The sequence below is a fragment of the Bactrocera dorsalis genome, chromosome 2 (genome assembly GCF_023373825.1).
Source record: "Bactrocera dorsalis isolate Fly_Bdor chromosome 2, ASM2337382v1, whole genome shotgun sequence".
Classification (NCBI taxonomy): domain Eukaryota; kingdom Metazoa; phylum Arthropoda; class Insecta; order Diptera; family Tephritidae; genus Bactrocera; species Bactrocera dorsalis.
Window position 1 is genome coordinate 104,669,940 of NC_064304.1, and position 17,845 is coordinate 104,687,784.

General features: G+C 33.4%; 1 protein-coding gene across 3 annotated transcripts in view; it reads right to left on the reverse strand.

Annotated features, from left to right (window-relative positions):
- The window catches only part of LOC105222495 (uncharacterized), a 56,784-nt gene that overhangs the window by 29,049 nt on the left and 9,890 nt on the right, over positions 1-17,845 (reverse strand). The window contains exon 1 of one of the 3 annotated variants that reach the window (XM_049450502.1): positions 15,386-15,679. The exons of 1 other annotated variant lie outside the window; for it this stretch is intronic. The gene's annotated coding sequence lies outside the window, so the exon portion shown is untranslated. Of the gene's footprint in view, positions 1-14,803; positions 15,680-17,845 lie in introns of those variants that run through there. One more of the 3 variants, XM_011199844.3, reaches the window with a different exon arrangement.

The following is a 17,845-nucleotide window of genomic DNA, read 5'->3' on the forward strand; positions in this document are numbered from 1 at the left end:
TATTTGCAGCAAGTTCAGTTCACAAAATATGTGTACATATGTACATAAATTTTAAAATTTTTATCACAGCTAATTTATTAAATATGTATTATAACTGTGGTGAATAAAAAACCGATTGGTATATTTTTGTTTAGCTTTGCAAAAACGAAAACGAACTTTTAATATTTTTTTTTGAATTTTTTGCATTTTTGTATTTTGTAGAAAAACATATTTTTAAACAATTTTGCACTAGTTGGCTCTTAAACATAGTTTTTAAATATTATATCATTAAAGTGTTGATTGAGTTATTAAAAAAAAAAATATTCAAATATGATTTATCATCATTTTTGTTATGGAGAATTTTTAAAATTTTTTGTATTATGAACATTTTCTGAATCTATAATTTAGTGATAGTTTCCCAGTTCTCACCAAAGCTGCCTTCACCACACGAAGCACACTACATGCTTTCTTCCCTGCTAAGTTGACGATTCTAGCAAACTAACTATAACATCTAAGTTCTAATTCAAAATTAGCTATTTATAAATCTCCACTGGATGTCAATCACACGCTTGCTTGCGCAATAATATTGAGTTATAAAACTGGAAGAATGCCAAGGCTAAGCACATACTATCACAAGACAGAGTGAAGCAACAGGAATGCAGGAGCACAACAAAATAATACAAACCAGCATTACTAATTCAATCTTGAAAGCAATATGATATTTATATACTCTTCAATCATCAACGCGCCACACTATGTGCGACTTTATGCTATCAAGCAGCAGTTAAAAAATATTTCAAATGAAAATCATTCGCAGCAAATCATCGGACAGGCAAATAAAACTGCACGGGGCCAATACGACATGTATGACGTAAATTGGATTAACGCAGGTCCGAGTGAAATGGAATTATAAGCGTAGAACCGTCATTCTAAGTCGTGTTGTTTAGTGGTCGAAATTAATTGTGAGTGACTTTATATGCAATTGTATTGACATGCTGGTTCAGATACGTATGTATGTATGTATAATAATGACCCACCTATTAGTCGACATGTGGTAAGGAACCGCTTGTCATTTAGCTTAAAATAGCTGCGTATTGTGAAGGCTTCTGGTTGCAAACCTCCATGAGCGCTTTTAGGTGACGCATGTGGTGTACAAAACGCTTCAAGGCGCCGCTACGAAATATTAACACAGCGGGGTTTAGTCATTTAGCACAATTTATATAGTAACACATTGCTTCTTCTGCAAAAAAGTTAAGAATTAAGAATACAATTTTCAGTGATGATACAATTTCTTGTGACCCAAGCGATTTTCTGGCACGACATCATATGCAAACACAATTAAATAGACTATTTAAAGTTTTTCACCACAGGTGTGGTGAATTTTTGTTGTCTACTAGTAAAAAGCACAAATGCTGTTTATAATCACAAAAAGGAGTTCAATACAACCACACTGCTATATTTTATTCCACGGAGGTGGTGAATTTCGTTTATACTTTTTTTAATTTTTACAGACGCTAAACTAATGTACCCCACATGCCACATGTTGTCAAAAATTTTATATCTAAGTGTAACTCAAATTTTCATGTATATGTACATATTTACTTTTCACCCTAGTGGTGTTGAGCCTTTGATTAATTTATTTATTTACAACGAATGTTATTTATAGCCACAAAAATAAACTTTAATTTACTTTTATATCATCATTAATTTTCACGTAACGTACCGACCAGTTTGGTACGTCATAGTGAGGGTTTTTTACTTTACATTTACCTTTTTATTTTCCTTAAATTTATGACACTAACTATTAGCTTAGTTAATAGCAAGCGTCGTATATAGTGAGACAATGAATATTTATTTTTTTTTTTACAAAAATATGCATATTTTTTAAATTTTAAATTCACCACAGGTGTGGTGAAAATTTTTTAAACAATTTTTATGTTTCAGACTTGTTTACAAGATGTGGTGATTTCTCAAACAATCTTTAAGCTTAAAATTTCACCACAGTCGTGGTGAATTTTTTAAGTTTAATTTTTATATTTCAAATTTATTTTCAAAAGGCTGTGCTTACTTTATAAAATAATCCATACGTTATCAATTCCACCACAGCTATGGTGAAATTGTTTAAAAGAAACTTTTAACTTTTAAAATTATTTTCAAAATATGTGTGGGGAACTCTTTGTACATTCTTGTTTAATATCGAATATTTGACTTTGAATTATTGCTAAAATGCCAAGTTTCCGCTTTAAAATATTTAGGGGGGATATGGGGTAAACATTTATTGAAATCTAAACAAATAAATCAGTTGAAGTTCCTTGCTTTACAAATATACAAAATATATGGTGTATTATAAAGGTATTAGTTGTTGTCGGCCACAAGCCTATGAAACCCCCAAAGGCAACAAAACCGAATTACTAGAAGCAAATAAAGAAGCTTTGATGTTAAATATTTAATTAAGTTTGCTTACACGTGTTGCCGCTTTTGGCCTTAATCGTACGGATACAACAACAGCGGATAACTATTAAAGCGCGCACCCATTGGACATAGTCATCGATGACGCGCTACACACACATGCTCACACCATACATGTATGTATGTTTGTCAGTAATCTTACGCATATATGTACATATTTGTTATGTTGTTACACACTCAGTGACGCACAGCGCGGCGGTCTTTACTTTCGCCCGGCGCTCCAAACTGGCACGTGTGTGATTCACGCAGCCATTAACCAGATACATATCCGCCACTGCTAGCATTATTATATCTTTTATACCAACATGCCGGTGCGCCTTAATATTATTGCTTATTTGGTTGTTAGCAGTTGTTGTTCTTGTAGTTGTTTCAACAGTTTTCGCCTCTGCGAAAGAGTAAAAACGAAAGAAATAAATAGAGAAAAGTAAACAAAAACTGCTTAGCGCGTTCACCTCGATGGTTTTTGTTTATTGAAGGTGTGTGCGTATTAGACTTGGGCATAACTATATGCCTTTATGTACATATGTATGTATGTCTGCATGCGCGAAAGTATGTATGCACATAAATTAATAAAAATTTAGCGTGTTAATGTCTCAGCAACACGCTTACAAACACAAGCTAACAAGCCACATAAGTCGCATATGGAATAATATACACAAACACACACACACATCTTTTATGGTTGCATGTGTGTGCGTAGAGATGGGTTTGCACGCGCTTCTCAGTCATCATTGCCAGCGCTATCGTGTCGTCGCTGTGTTGCCGTTTGTCAAAGTAGGGCGTAGCTTTCTGAGAAAAATGTGTGTAGTCATCAGTGTTAAGCGCATACCGGCGATAACACAACGCAACATTGGAACATACGTACGTACGTGCATACATATGTTTGTATATACAAACTAAAAAAACGTTAACTTCAGTTGCACCAAAAAATACCCTTGAGAAATGAAAAAGTTTGCATAATAGAACTTTTTTTCTTCGTTCAGTTTGTATGGCAGCTATATGCTATAGTAATCCGATCTGCACCATTTCTTTCGAGATTGCATTATTGCTTTGGACAAGAACCTACATATACCAAATTTAGTGAAGATATCTCGTCAAATACAAAAGTTTTCAATACAAAGACTCTATTTCGATGGAACAGTTTGTATGGCAACTATATGCTATAAGAGTCCGAACCGAATAATTTTTTCGGAGATTGATTTGTTGTGTTGTGTTGTGTATCAATCAGTTATTTTATTTAATATATTGTATATTTTAATATACCGTTTTGTTTAACTAACGTTGCGATAAAATATCAAAGATTTGTTTTTTTTCTTAGTAAAACCATCGAGCTGGCTTCTAAAAACAACGAAAAATATTTTTATATTTTCTATTTGCTACTCAGGAGGCAATAACGTTCTTCCCGTTAAATTTTTGGGCAAAAAAAAGCTTCTCCTAAAATTCTTGAGACATTGGAATGCGGCTTTCAGCTTGAAAACAAAAGCAAATAACCCTGCAATGCTCGGATTACAATCGTGGCATACTCCTCAAAAAATATTCTTCCATTTTACCGATATGTCGCACACAATGGCAACCTTACAAATATATTTTTCCTTTCAGAAACCTTCCAGAAATCCATCAATCGTATGGATGTGGTTTTAAACTTATAGGACGCAGCAATTGTCGAGCTAAAAGCGAGGATTTGATTTGAATACAAAGTGGCCGAGGTGGAAATACCGATTATATTTACGTATACATATGTACATATATACATAATCCAATAAATACCGATTATATTTATATATGTATACGTGATCAAAATAAACGCTTGAGAACAGCACTCAGTAAGTCAAGTTCAGTTAAGTTGCCTTCCAACACAAAATGTGAACTGCTGTGGAGAATTTTGTTTATTCACCGAACTGATAGAGTATCTGTGAAACCGTTATCACAACTTATGACGTCTGCGTAATCGCAATTTGTATTCGCTCTGGCATATTCACCTCATCAGCATAGCACAAAAATATTAGAAAAATATTTATAATGACAAAACAAGAAAACCAAAACAAAAGTTGTATGACTTGTGACTCAATTAAATAACACGAAATTGAGTTTATTATTGCTAACGATTCACTATATCATATTACATATGTATAAATATAAAATTTTCAACTTACGCTGTCAGATATAACCAATATGTAAGAAATATATAAACATTTTATAACCAAAACTGAAATTTTGTTTCATTTTTGTTCGCCTGTAAACTTATGAAAAGTGATGTTATAAAGTCTTTATCTATTTTTTAAAATATTTTAATATTATGGTGTCCAAATTTTGACAAGGATACTTCAAAATAGTTGAAGAATTCGATAGGAAATGTTTAACAAAGAATGTTGAAAGTTGTAAAGTATTTATCTATTTTTAATTAAAATATTAACAGTCTGGTGTCCAAATTTTGACAAGGATACTTCAAATAAGGTGAGCATATGAGAAAGAACCTTCACACAAATTATAATTTTCCAAATATAAGCAATTAGCTTTTAGTCTAATGTGAATACACTTATCATTGAACGCAAAATTTTTGTTGGTAATATGCCGTGAAATGAAAATAGCTTACACATATTATATATATACATACATTTTTACATTTCAGTGCCACAAAAGATAAGCTATCTCGCCAAATTAGTTCATTCCAATTTTTGTTAGTTTGATGGAATTTATTTGAATTAATTTTTTTTTTTAATTACGCCGGTGGCTGGTGAAAGGCGTTGAATTGTCGGGTTTTTTATAATGAATGATAGGAAAATTACCAACGATTAAATGTGCGTAAAATATTATGAATTAATCTATGCGAACTTTATTTACACTTTGCGGCGTTAGACATTATGGAAGTACATATATGTATATACATACTATGTACCATACCTGTGTGTACAAGCAATTTGTTTAAATAAAATAAAACATGTGCTTTGCGAATGATGAATTAGACCTAGATAAATTTTTTTCATTTAAGCAGATATTTTCACGAATTTTTACGTGCACGTGAACTTCTACAGTTTATGGAAAAAAACCCCCTTAATTGAGCAAATAAACGTCATAATACTTAAAAATTCCAATTTGTATGCTTAAACTATACAGCAGACACTAAACTAATGCAAACGATTATAGCAAGTGTTTGAACCGGCTCTAACCTGCTTTAAAAGTAAATATTGAAACTAAAATTATTTGCTCACGGGCAAAAAAAAACTAATTTATTTAATCACTTGTTTCTATATTTCTTTCTATATTTTTTTTTGTAGAGAGCGCTTTCAAGAAGTGGAAATTATGTTAAGGTCTTTTGCTTTAGTAGCGTTGTTTTGAAGAAAAAAGGAGAAATAAGCATATTCTCAGAAAATACTAAACTAATTGAAGCAATATGGCAACATTTGATCGGAGTATTCATTGTGTGCATTGCAAAATCGTTTGCAAATGAAGAAATAAAGCTCAACATATACGCGATGTTATATTGTAAATACATACATACTTATATATACTATATAGATTGAGTTAAATAACAATCAATCTTCTCTGTTTCAATGCACTCGCCTACATACCGAGACGCACACGCGCCGAGCACTTTTAGCGTCACGCTGAGCGCATTGCGCCATCGCCAATAACTGTGTGTGCCCCTGCTGCATATTTTATGTCTGTATATATGTATGTAGATGAGTTTCGGTATATACATATGTACAAATATAATATTTTATGTTTGGCAAACGAAGAGTCAATCCATGAACTCAACCACCCATTGGGTAATGGCCATGAACACAAAGGTGACAATTGACAGTGTTTATCCGAATTGTATGCGAGTGTGAAAAATGGTGGAAATTAAATAAATTATGCTTAATGGCGTCGTTTTGTATAAAAGTTAATTATTTTTAAGGTGATGTATTTATGAATTTTAGAGTTTTATCTTTTGTCTCGACCGTTTAAAAAATCCGCTAGTTGAATTGTTTTAGAAGGTTATTCCTACATCAGTACGGTATGCACTAGGAAATTCGACATACTTATGTGTGTATATATGTACATGCACATTTATTAATTTAACAAATTAAGAAATATTTTTTTTATTAATTAAGCTTAAAATTCTTTTAAATAATTAAAAATATTTGATACAACACTTAATTAAAAAAATTAAAAGAATTAAAAATAAAATTAATTAATTAGTAATTGAAAAAATATGTTTTCTTAGTAAAAAAAAAATGGAAAATATTTTCTCAATTAAAATTAAAAAAAATATATATAATTAAAATTAAAAATATATGTAGTATACTTTTTTAAAAAATAACCAAGAAAAAAAATTTTATTTATTTTTTAATTTTAATTAATTTTAATTTAAAAAAATATTTATTTTTTATTTTTATTATAATTCTTTTTAGATTTTTTAAATATTTTTTTTTTTTTTTAACATTTTCATTAGTAAGAACCAAGTTATTTACGACATTAGAAAAATAATAAGAATAATTTTGAAATTATATACCTTTAAAAAAATTTAAATAATTAAGAATAAATTTATTTTTCAATAATTGATAAAAAAAAATTTAGTAAAAAATAAAAATAAGAAATAAATATTGTTTTTTGAAATTAAAATGAAAAAAAAAATAATTAATTAAAATATAAAAATATATACCCATTATAAAAAATAAGAAAAAAATATTTAAAAAATATAAAAGTGAAAAAAAGAAAAAAATATTTAAAATAAAAATATAAAAATGCATGTATGTATGTATATATTATATGTAAGCACTTTTTACTTCACGGCATACTACCAACAAAAATATTGCGTCAAACAATAAGCGTATTCACATCAAATTAAAATATTTTTTTGAAATTAAAGTTAATTAAAATTAAAAAAAATTAATTAATTAAAATAAAAAAATATACATTCACATTTTTCAATTATTAATGTTTTTTTTTCATAGTTATTTTTTAGTAATTGAAAATAATATTTTTTTAATTTTAATTAATTTAATTTTTTTTATTTAATTGATTTCAATTTCAAAAGAATGTTTTTTATTAAAAAAAAAATATTTTTTCTTTCTTTTTCGACTAAAGGGTTAACATGAAAGTATTGTTCTTCTAAAGAGTGAAATTTGTTGCTGCTCAAAAGTTAAGGAAAGAAAATATCACAGGCAAAACCAAGCCAAAATTAGACAAGTTTTAAAGGCTAATTAATTCGTTAATACTTTGTGGACTGTTTATTTGGAATGTGCAAATATTTATGTATAATAAACTCAACCTTATTTACTATTCATTTGCTTGCTAAGCACATTTCAAAAAGCAAATACACACATATAAATTCACTTAAATCAATAAAACAATACATTGTAAAGGCATATATGTAAATATTTACACCAAATAAATATAAATATGAATAACACACTTGAAAGTGTGCATGCTTAGTAAGTTAGCACTTGAGCAATTCTACAAATTCAACATTTCAGATAATTTTCAGAATTTCGCACTGTTAGTGGATTCCCGGAAATAAACTTAAGTTTTTAAGCGGAGTTAAAGCGATTGAAAAAATTAAAAGGAACTGGACAAAAACTAAAAATAAAGTTACAAGTAAACCGGAAATGCAGAATGATACAAACGGATATTAAAATGCCGTTATTAATAAGCATGTGCAATATAAACATCCGGTTCGAGATCAATTGAGTAGTAATCACGCTAAAATTGCGGCGGTTACTGAAATACATTGTAGTTTTTAGGTTATGTCAGAAGTGATGTCAAGTTTTTCTTTAATTTTTGCTGACATTTTATACTACAAAAGTCTGTTCGATATATGTACATAAGTTATATATATGTATAAAAGATGTATATATACATACATAATACATAACTCCAACATTCAATGCCAGTAAGTTGTTGATAAGAATTTTTGTATACTGAACGTATATACATACATACATACATATGTGATTGATTACGCATAAATCCAGGGATAACTCGAACACAAAGAAATCGTTTGCGAACGCCTTTTGTAAAGTATTATTCATTGCCAACAAAACACAGGCTGAAGCTGTTCAAGAGTTCTTTTGTTCGTTCAAGCATCTTCAATAACAAAAAAAGTTTAAAATATTGTTTTATGTGTTTAAAAATCAATTAAAATAACTATTTGAAAAACATAAACTTACAGCTAATCTGATTTCTCTCTTTAAAAAATTAAGTTTTCATATTCACCCTCCTTTAGTGATACCAGGAAACCAAAACTTCATTTTAAATCTTAACTTTCTGGTTGCCGCAAATGTTGAACGACATTTTTTTAATTTTCCACAATTTTTTCATAAAAAAAATACAATATATTCTAGAAAATCACATATACCATAACTGAAAATATTATTTCTCAATTCAACTGGTTTTTAGTCAAGTTTCAAACCCTTTTCTAATACTTTTGTTACTTAGCCAAGACCTAAACCTATTAAGGTATGAAATAACATTTTTTAAGTGTTTTAAATATTATAATAATAGCACTTTTTCTGCTTTCATTCATACTATAAATCAATAAGTCAGTTATCGCATTAACAGTGAAAGTTAGAGCTTTATGACAATTATGGCAATAGAAGGCAAGGTGCTTCCAATAAACGTCATTTTTACTTTGCGTAAATAGAGCAATAAGTTATAAAGGGTATGCTTAAAATTTTTTGTATATACATTGCAGCGGGTTAAATCTTTTTTATGAAATCTTGCATGCGGGAAATGTTCTACGAGTCTTTTTGAACAAATGTTTCTAAGAATATAATATACTCTATGTATATTAGGATGATTCAAAAAAAAATTTTTTTTTTTTCGATTGGTAGGAAAAATAAGTTCCTAGACACCTCTAAGAAAGTACTTCTGCGCCTACTTCCCCCTTTACTACTAACTTCTTATAGCCCACAAACGTAGCATAATCTTTTTGCTTCATCTAAAAATATAAAATTACAACACATGTCTCAACAAAAGTTAACTGTAAATCCCGCTTTGCCGCTTTTCTTTTAGCTTCTTTCCTCTAACTTACCTTACTGTTCCAGTTTCTTATGAAATTTCAAAATTACGACACATGCCTTAAATAAAAAAAATGACTGTAAACTTTACGCTCATTTCCTATTTTGCATGCGAAAGTTATGCAGCGCCAGATGGAACCCTAAACACAGACACACTTTACCTTTTGCATTTGCCAACCGAAATTCCAGCACCAACCCACACACCGTGCCGCTGTTAAAATATTTCCTTTAACTTTTGCGTACTTCGAATGCCTACAGAGATCATTAAAACCCCACACCCACCCACGCCTCAACGCGGATGAAATGCCACTGTAAAATAAAGCGTAGACACGCTTATGCCTCCGTGATGGCAGACAAGAAATACGCAAAACGAAAATAGAAAAAGAAGAAAATAACAAGAAGGATATACCCTAGAGGTCGAGCGGTCAAAGGCGCGTGTGCCTCTCGGCATATTTGCGTGTGTAAAAATTTTACAATTCTCTTTATTAACATTCTGCGTAATATTGTTTCACGTGCCAGTGCTGTGCAAGACATTCAGCTGAACAGTGGTTAAGTAGTGGTGAAATCAGGCCATGAAATCAATGCTTCAAAGAAATTGCTTTGAAATGGAAATGCAGCGGTTGGATTTTGGGGCAAGAGAAAGCATATTTAGGTTATCAGCGGTAAGTCTATAAGTATGCTAAATACTAATTGTTTGCAAGTCAGCTTTTAGTGCGACAAATCGAATAAGCAACTGGCTTAAGTACAATGGGCTGACTGACTTAAACAATTGAAAAGAGAATAGCAATGAGTTATAGCACTTCATGGTGGTAAACACGGTACATACCCTTCTAGGTTTAATTCATTTCGAAATTGCTTTCAAATGCAAATTATTTTAATGAGAGACACCGTAAATCAATCGACGTTGCTCTTGAAGTCGATTCTTCCCAATTGGACTAAACTGGGTTACAGCGTGATGTCTTCGATAATTATGACTAATAAACTACGTATTTTGCAGTCCATATTTAAGACACAAGTTTCCACATGATTGTCCGTGAAAGAATTTAGTAAAATCACCGAAACTTGTATTGGTAATGAACAAGCTGAGTGACTACCACAAAAAGTTTTTAATCAATTTTGAGGTTAAGCCAAAAGAAAATCTTGTACTTCTTTATTTATAAATGTCTTACATTTTTTATATATTACACTGTTGATAGCATTTATAATTGTCTCAAAGTTCAGAGACCGATTAGAAAGCGCATGTAAGTAACTAGCTGGCAATTTATATTAAATAGTTATTATTTTTTACTTTCCCACGCAGCCTTGCTATCGCAAAAAAATTTATAAAAATATAATAATTTATGATGACTTTAATGATTTCCTTTTTTTGCGTAACAAGCTTTTTATTAAAAATATATTAAAATAATATTTTTATTACATTTAAATTATTATTTTTTAATCATTAATGTCACCCTGTAGACGTAAAAAGTCACATAAAAATTAAAAACACAAACCGGCCACTAATTATTGAATCTATTACTAAACAACAATACTTTTTTCGCCTCAAATATGTCGAACGATGTGCCTGAAAGAGTCTTCAGACGAAAGAAAACCTCAGACGAAAGTATCAAGATATGATAAATATATGCTCTGGATATGCGTATGAAAATTGACCCATCGGTAGTCAATGGAAAGGTTTCAGCGGCTCACTGCGCTGCACATAACAAGAGCTTTAAGTACAACTCCAGCGACGGCCGTTGAACTGGTACTAAACGTGCCACCTAGAGACCTCTTCGCTGAAAACTGCGCAGCAAAATCGGCTGGACGACTGCTGGCTGCAGGAAAATTTACATTTATAGAACCTTCGGGCATAGCTCGGCGGGTAATGGCGGTTGGGCAAACACCGACTACATGACTCCACTTTTCAACTAGGAAAGAAGGTTCAAAGTAAACATGGCATAAAGGTGAATTAGCCATGGAGTTGGTGCTGTCCAGAGTTACGCATAAGGCAACCTTTTAAATGTGTTTAAATTAAATTGCGAAAGCCGCGGAGCTGGCCTTTAATGTCCCTGCAGGTAAATCCAGAGTCAACATCTAGACTACGTTGTAAGCATCTGAAGTCCCCACAGTATGATAAACTGGAGGAGGTATCAATAGTGTGGCCGCAAAGTCTGTTCGCGTCAAGCACAGGCATCCTAAACGATAAATACTGCTCGTGGAAAGGACCAACTGGTCTATGCCTTGAAGATGAGGAACTGGGAGCATAACTCGCTGAAGATTGTTGCCAAAAGAAGAGTTCGTGGACTCTTGGGGGTCACTAAAGCAGAAAGAAGTTTGTCTATATACAGTTTTTGAGATATCAACCTGAAAATTTGCAACCATCCGTTCCTCATCAAGAGCTGCTTAATTGTCGGAACGGGAATCTCTGAAGAGAGGAAAGGAAAACTTTTTCATTTCACGAGATATCTTCTCCAAATTTGGCATGGGTTATTGTCCAAGACAATGATGTAATCTTCGAAGAAATAATTTTAGAATCGCTGTCAGAAATAATAACCAATATGTAATCATTTTATAACCAAACCTCAAATTTTGTTTCAATGTGAGTCGTTTCTGTTATATCGTTTTTCATTTTCCTGTAAACTTTGAAATGTGATATTACGTTATTTTTCATCTTTATGTGTATGTATATATATGTACATGCAAATTTATCAAGTACCGTTAGACGCTGTTAACTTATTATTAACGATATCTCAATTTTGTTTCCATTTTCATTAGGGATATCAATTTTTTTGCTCCCGAAAATAGCTGTGACACAATTTTCTATTTTTAATTCCGGTTAAGGACACTGTGTGCCTGTGCTTAAGCAGGAGAAGAACGTGCAACTCGTTAGCACATACGCATACATACATATATATATGTATATTCAATACATAATAAATGTAGGTATCTGAAAGAGCAGATGCTAAGGAACACAATTTGCCGCGCCAATTGGTGTTTGTATTCAAAATCAATGCCAGCAGCCGACAGCAGGATATCCTTGTCTACACACCTATATATACATGTATATATGTATATACATATATATATTTTATGAAATGTATATCTGTTTTATATATATGCAGGTGGGTATGTGCGCGCTTATTTTGCGCAATGAACAATGCGTATTCACACGTCTGTCCTATTCGACCTAAATTCGTCCTTGGCAGTCTAAAGTCGACTGCGGCGACTGCTTGCAACAATAAAGCTGGAATATACCTACTTTATATAGGTATATGTGTATATTAATAGGGAAGAGAAGCGAAAAGGAATGAGAAAATGAAATGTATAATCAGTAGAAAATGGCTGAAGCAGTAACGATGAATACAATACTCATTTATGTGCGTATGCGTCGCTGTTTTTATGGGTGTATGCGTATTGCAGACAACACAAATAGGCGATGACAAGAAACAACATTCAGCAATCAATGGAAATGTGTAGACAATGGTGGGCGAAAATTCACGATTTGGCTGTAGTTATTGTTGTTGCATGCATTCGTGTCGTGGCAAGTGCAACATTGCCGTTGCTGCTACGTGGATCTCACACGCAAACATGTACAAAATTATCTGTATAACAAGAAAAAAAATTAACTTCGGTTACACCAAAGCTATAATACCCTTCACAAATACAAAATATACCTTACAAGAGCTTAAGTTATCTCAATTTCAGGATTAACCTCTTCATTCGACGAAAATATCTTCCTAGCAAACATTCTTTTGAGACCTGAGAACAGGAAATAACCGGTGGGGCCAGATCTGTATAATATGGTGGATGCGGAAGCAATTCAAAGCCCAGTTCATGGATTTTTGTCATGGGTTTTACTGACTTATGACACGCTGGATTGTTTAGGTGAAACAGCAGTTTTTTTTTTCTTCAAATCCGGCTGTTTTTCAGCGCCCTTCAAACGGTCTAATAACACTATGTAATAAACGCTGTTGGTATTCCCTTATTTTTCGAGATAAACAAGAAAAATTATTCCATGTGCATACCAAAATACAGACGCCATAACCTTTTCAACCGACTCTTGCTTTGGAGCGGGTTCTTTGGTGCAGTTCACTCGAATGACTATCGATTTGACTTCGGAGTGAAATTTTGGAGCCACGTTTCATTCATTGTCATGTGTCGATGCTAAAACTTCGATTTATTTTGTATGAACACCTCCAAACACTGCTTCGAATCATCAACTCGTGGTTGTTATTGGTCAAAAGCGAGCTCGCGTGGTGCCCACTTTGCACAAAGCTTTCTCATACCCAAATATTCCTGAATTATATGATATACACGTTCAGTTGATATCTTTAGACTGTCTGCTATCTCGAACGACGTCACTTTATGGTCAACCAAAATTATTTTGTGGACCTTTCTGATGTTTTCAACGATAACAACTTCTGTTGGGTGTTCACTGCGTACACAGTCTTCGGTGTTCACTTTACCTTATCTAAAGTTGGCATACCAATTTTTGATGATTGATTTTGATCGAGCAGTGTCCGAAACTCGTCATCAAGCCAACTTTTTGCTTCCACTTTATTTTTCCCTTCAAAAAATCAATGTTTTATCATATTCCTCTTTATCCATTTTATCACAATAAAAAAAAGTTGCTTCACTCAAAATGTTATAATTCAGAAAGTAATGATCCGACAGCTGTCACATTTATACACACGCCTTTTGAAGGTTTGGGCTAACTCAACATATGGATTTAATTGTAATAGCGTGATCTTTGTGTCAGGCCGGGGACTTTTCAATTGAGCTTTGTATAACATACATACATATATACTTTATGGTTCCATTTTGCCTGTCACAAACATCGTGACGAACTTAACATACCCTGTTCAGGGCATAATATATACACACATACATAAGAATATATATGTATATGTAAACTTATATACAGAAATATACGCATATATTTGTAGACGCTTTTCATTCGCCTTTGCTTGCGCTTCGCAACTTGAATGCATCGCTGAAAGCGAATTGACAAAAGCCTACGTCAAAACAGAAACGAAAACTACAACAACAATAACAACGAAAGCTAAAGAAATGAGTACAATGTTTGCCACAACGCTGCGCGTCGTCGCTGCCGCTTTGTTGTGCTTTGTTTGCTGTCGCACGCACACACACACGCGAATAGGAATTAACTGCACACTTTGGGGATTTACAAATGTATATTTTTGCGTTTGTATTTGTAAAATGGCCCTGACGGCAGCGGCACGTGTCGTCCGTTGCCACCCCGCCAGCCGCCATTTGTCTACCGCCAGACATTTATTACTTTTTCAACACTATTTATGGGATTTACAACTGTGTGTGTGTGTGTGTTGTTGCTGCTTAAAGGTTAAAATACTTACAGCGTTATTTGAACGACGTTTGCTGCATGCAACGCTCCGCTGCAAAATGTATTTTCGCTTTTATTGCTGTATGTTTTGCACTTCCTGTAATTTTTATTTTTGATTTTTATTTTCTTTCTTCAAAACTTTTTATGCTTTTCCTTTGTGTTGCTTTTGTTGTGTTTGGCCGTAGCACGCTGACACAGCAAGCGATTTATTGCTGAATGACTATTTTTAAACACGGAATTACACCACAATTTTGGCTTACACTTTTTGGTCTCACAATCGGTTTGCAACAAAAGCAAATTCTTTCCGTTTTGCACTTTTTCGCCAAAACTTGTTTAACGCCACTGCATGTACTTATGTATGTGTGTAGCAGCGTGTGCGTCGACTGTGGTAAATTTTGCAAAATTTCGCAAAGGCAGACCCACCAGACGCTAAGCGGCTTTTTTTGGAACACTATTTTCGCTATAACCGCACCAAAGTTCTTCGGTTTACATATACGCATGCATACATATGCAATTTACATATATGTATGTATGTTTTTTTATTTAAATTTCAATGTGCCTCTTTTTTGGCTCTGATAAATATTTATCCATTCACCTTTTCATAAATTAGTACAGCTGCTCGAATTAAACGCGCCCGATGCCAAAATACCCGTTATGTGTTTTCTAGCTGTGTTTATGTTTGGTTGCACGCCCGTGCCCTCCGTTTACACTCTGCTTCTTGCTTGGCCTTTTGTTTATGGTCGCAAAAATTGCTAGGTTTTGTTGGTAGACTTTTCGTTTTCTTAGAATTTGCATCGGCGATACCGTTTGAATGCGAAGGAAACCCGTCTAAAACGATGTGTGATGTACGAACAAGCTAACGCGAGTGTGGTGTAGCCGCGAGCAGCGTACGCTTTTGTATTGGCCGTGTTGATGTGAATGGGCTGCAAAGTGGTGAAATCAGTGTTGCCGACCACACATTTTAGCGCCGAGTGCCGTTTTCTCAATGTCTGGTTAGCGGCCAGCTGTCAGTTAAGTTCTGGTTGACTTAAATAAAACTCATTGTTTCGGTAAAGAAATTTTGGCTAACTTAACTAAGATTCCTTCTTTTCCTTTTTTAACCAGAACTTAACCAACAGATGGCTGGTTACCAGTCATTGACAAAACGGCCCTAAGAATTTTTCATACAAAAAACATTGAGAAAACGACCCTTTGAGCTTTCCATGCAAAAAATATGAGCTTTCGATTTGGAAAAAGCACAGACGTCCTTTGGGTCTTGAAAGTATTACTAATCCTATATTATTAAACACCGTAAACCATAAAAATTAAGAAAATATGCAAAAAGCCTGTCTTCACCATAATAGAGATAGACGAGCACTTTTACTTTCCATACAAAAACTTTAGTGGGATCGGTCAATTTGTATGACTTTTCGTCTTAGGGCATTTCCGACGGGATTCTAGGTTAAGTCTTTCCCGATACACTAGTCGTTTTAACATTATAAATCAACCTACACTTTCCAGTCATAGAGAAATGCTTGGTGTTATATTCTTAGTAAAAATCTTGAATGGAACAGTTAGCTGTTCTTTTCTCCTGTCGGAAGTTAAATTTCATATACCCGTTCTCTTTTTGTGGCAGTTTAGACCTTTACTGTTAAAATCTTGTAGATCAAACGTTGAACTTAACTAACTATACCGTCGCGTATGTCATTATTTTGAAAGGGGGACCGGTCTTTCATAGTAAAACATATTTTTTGAGAAATTTTGTATTTTATTCAACATAATTCGCTTCATGGGTGATTTACTTATTATAGCGACCATCCAACTTTTTGATACCATTTTTGTCGGTTGCCTTAAAATAGGTGTCAGTTTCAGGGATCACCTTTTCATTCGACGAAAGTTTCTTCTAGCGAGCCTTCCTTTGAGATCTGAGAACATTAAATAGTCACTGGGGCCAGATCTGGCCTATATACCTTCATTCATACCTATGAATGTATAAGCTTACTACACACACCTTTTTCCCTGGCAAGTTCTACTTTTGAATAAGGATTACCAAGTATTCTACGACAATTAGAACGTTTTAGCAAAAGCTCGGCTGAGTAAGGTTGGTACATCTTGAAAAAGACGCTGCTGAAATAAAAACTAATACCTTAACCCAAACACCCATATCCACATAACCCATATGTATACACTATATAATTCATCGGAACTCGGAATTTTCGTTTGGACCGATATAAAACGGGAGTAAAATAAAATTTCCCCCAAAGTAAATTTCAGCCTGACAAACGCTACTTAGCAGCAGCAACACTGGCGTGTTGTATATACGAAACTCACCACAGCAGTTAGTGAACTTCGAGAGACAAACACAAGTATTTCCGCTACGACTCTCGCACAGAGCACTCAGCGCGCACACATATACACAATCGAAATATACATATTTATGTGTATGAAAGACAAGACCCCCCCACCCTACCGCGGGACTATAGTGAGGTACGCTCTCTTGGTGCACCGTTTCCGAAACAAACCACCCCGACTGCGATGTGTGGTGTTAATGTGCCGAGCGGAATGCAAGTATGTGCGTATGCATGTTAGCTTTTGTGTATGTACGTATGTATGGTTGAGTGTATATTGTCATAATACGCTTTTAATTTCATTCCGTTTTATGCTGGTGGCTTTGTGGGCCTTCTTTTCGCAATGCTAACGCGCTCATACATACCTATACACTTACATAGGTAGATACTCCCCCAACACCAGCAAACACCGTCACACTCAAACTCACACACACACACACAGTTAACGAATTTGGCAGAAGTGTAATGTCCGTTTTGCCGCACGTGTAAACCATTTCACCAACCGCACCTACACCTTGACCTTAAAGCGTCTTTACACATACATATACATACACATAGGCTTGTATGAATGAAGGTAGTATTTATGTGCGTGTGTGTTTGTTGTGTGTACGAATTTTATTGTGAAACGCGAAATATTTATGCATGTTGGTGCACACGAGCGCCTCTAAAAAGCACAAAAACAAAAGCAAATATAGGGGAACACATTCACGCACATACACACACACTCA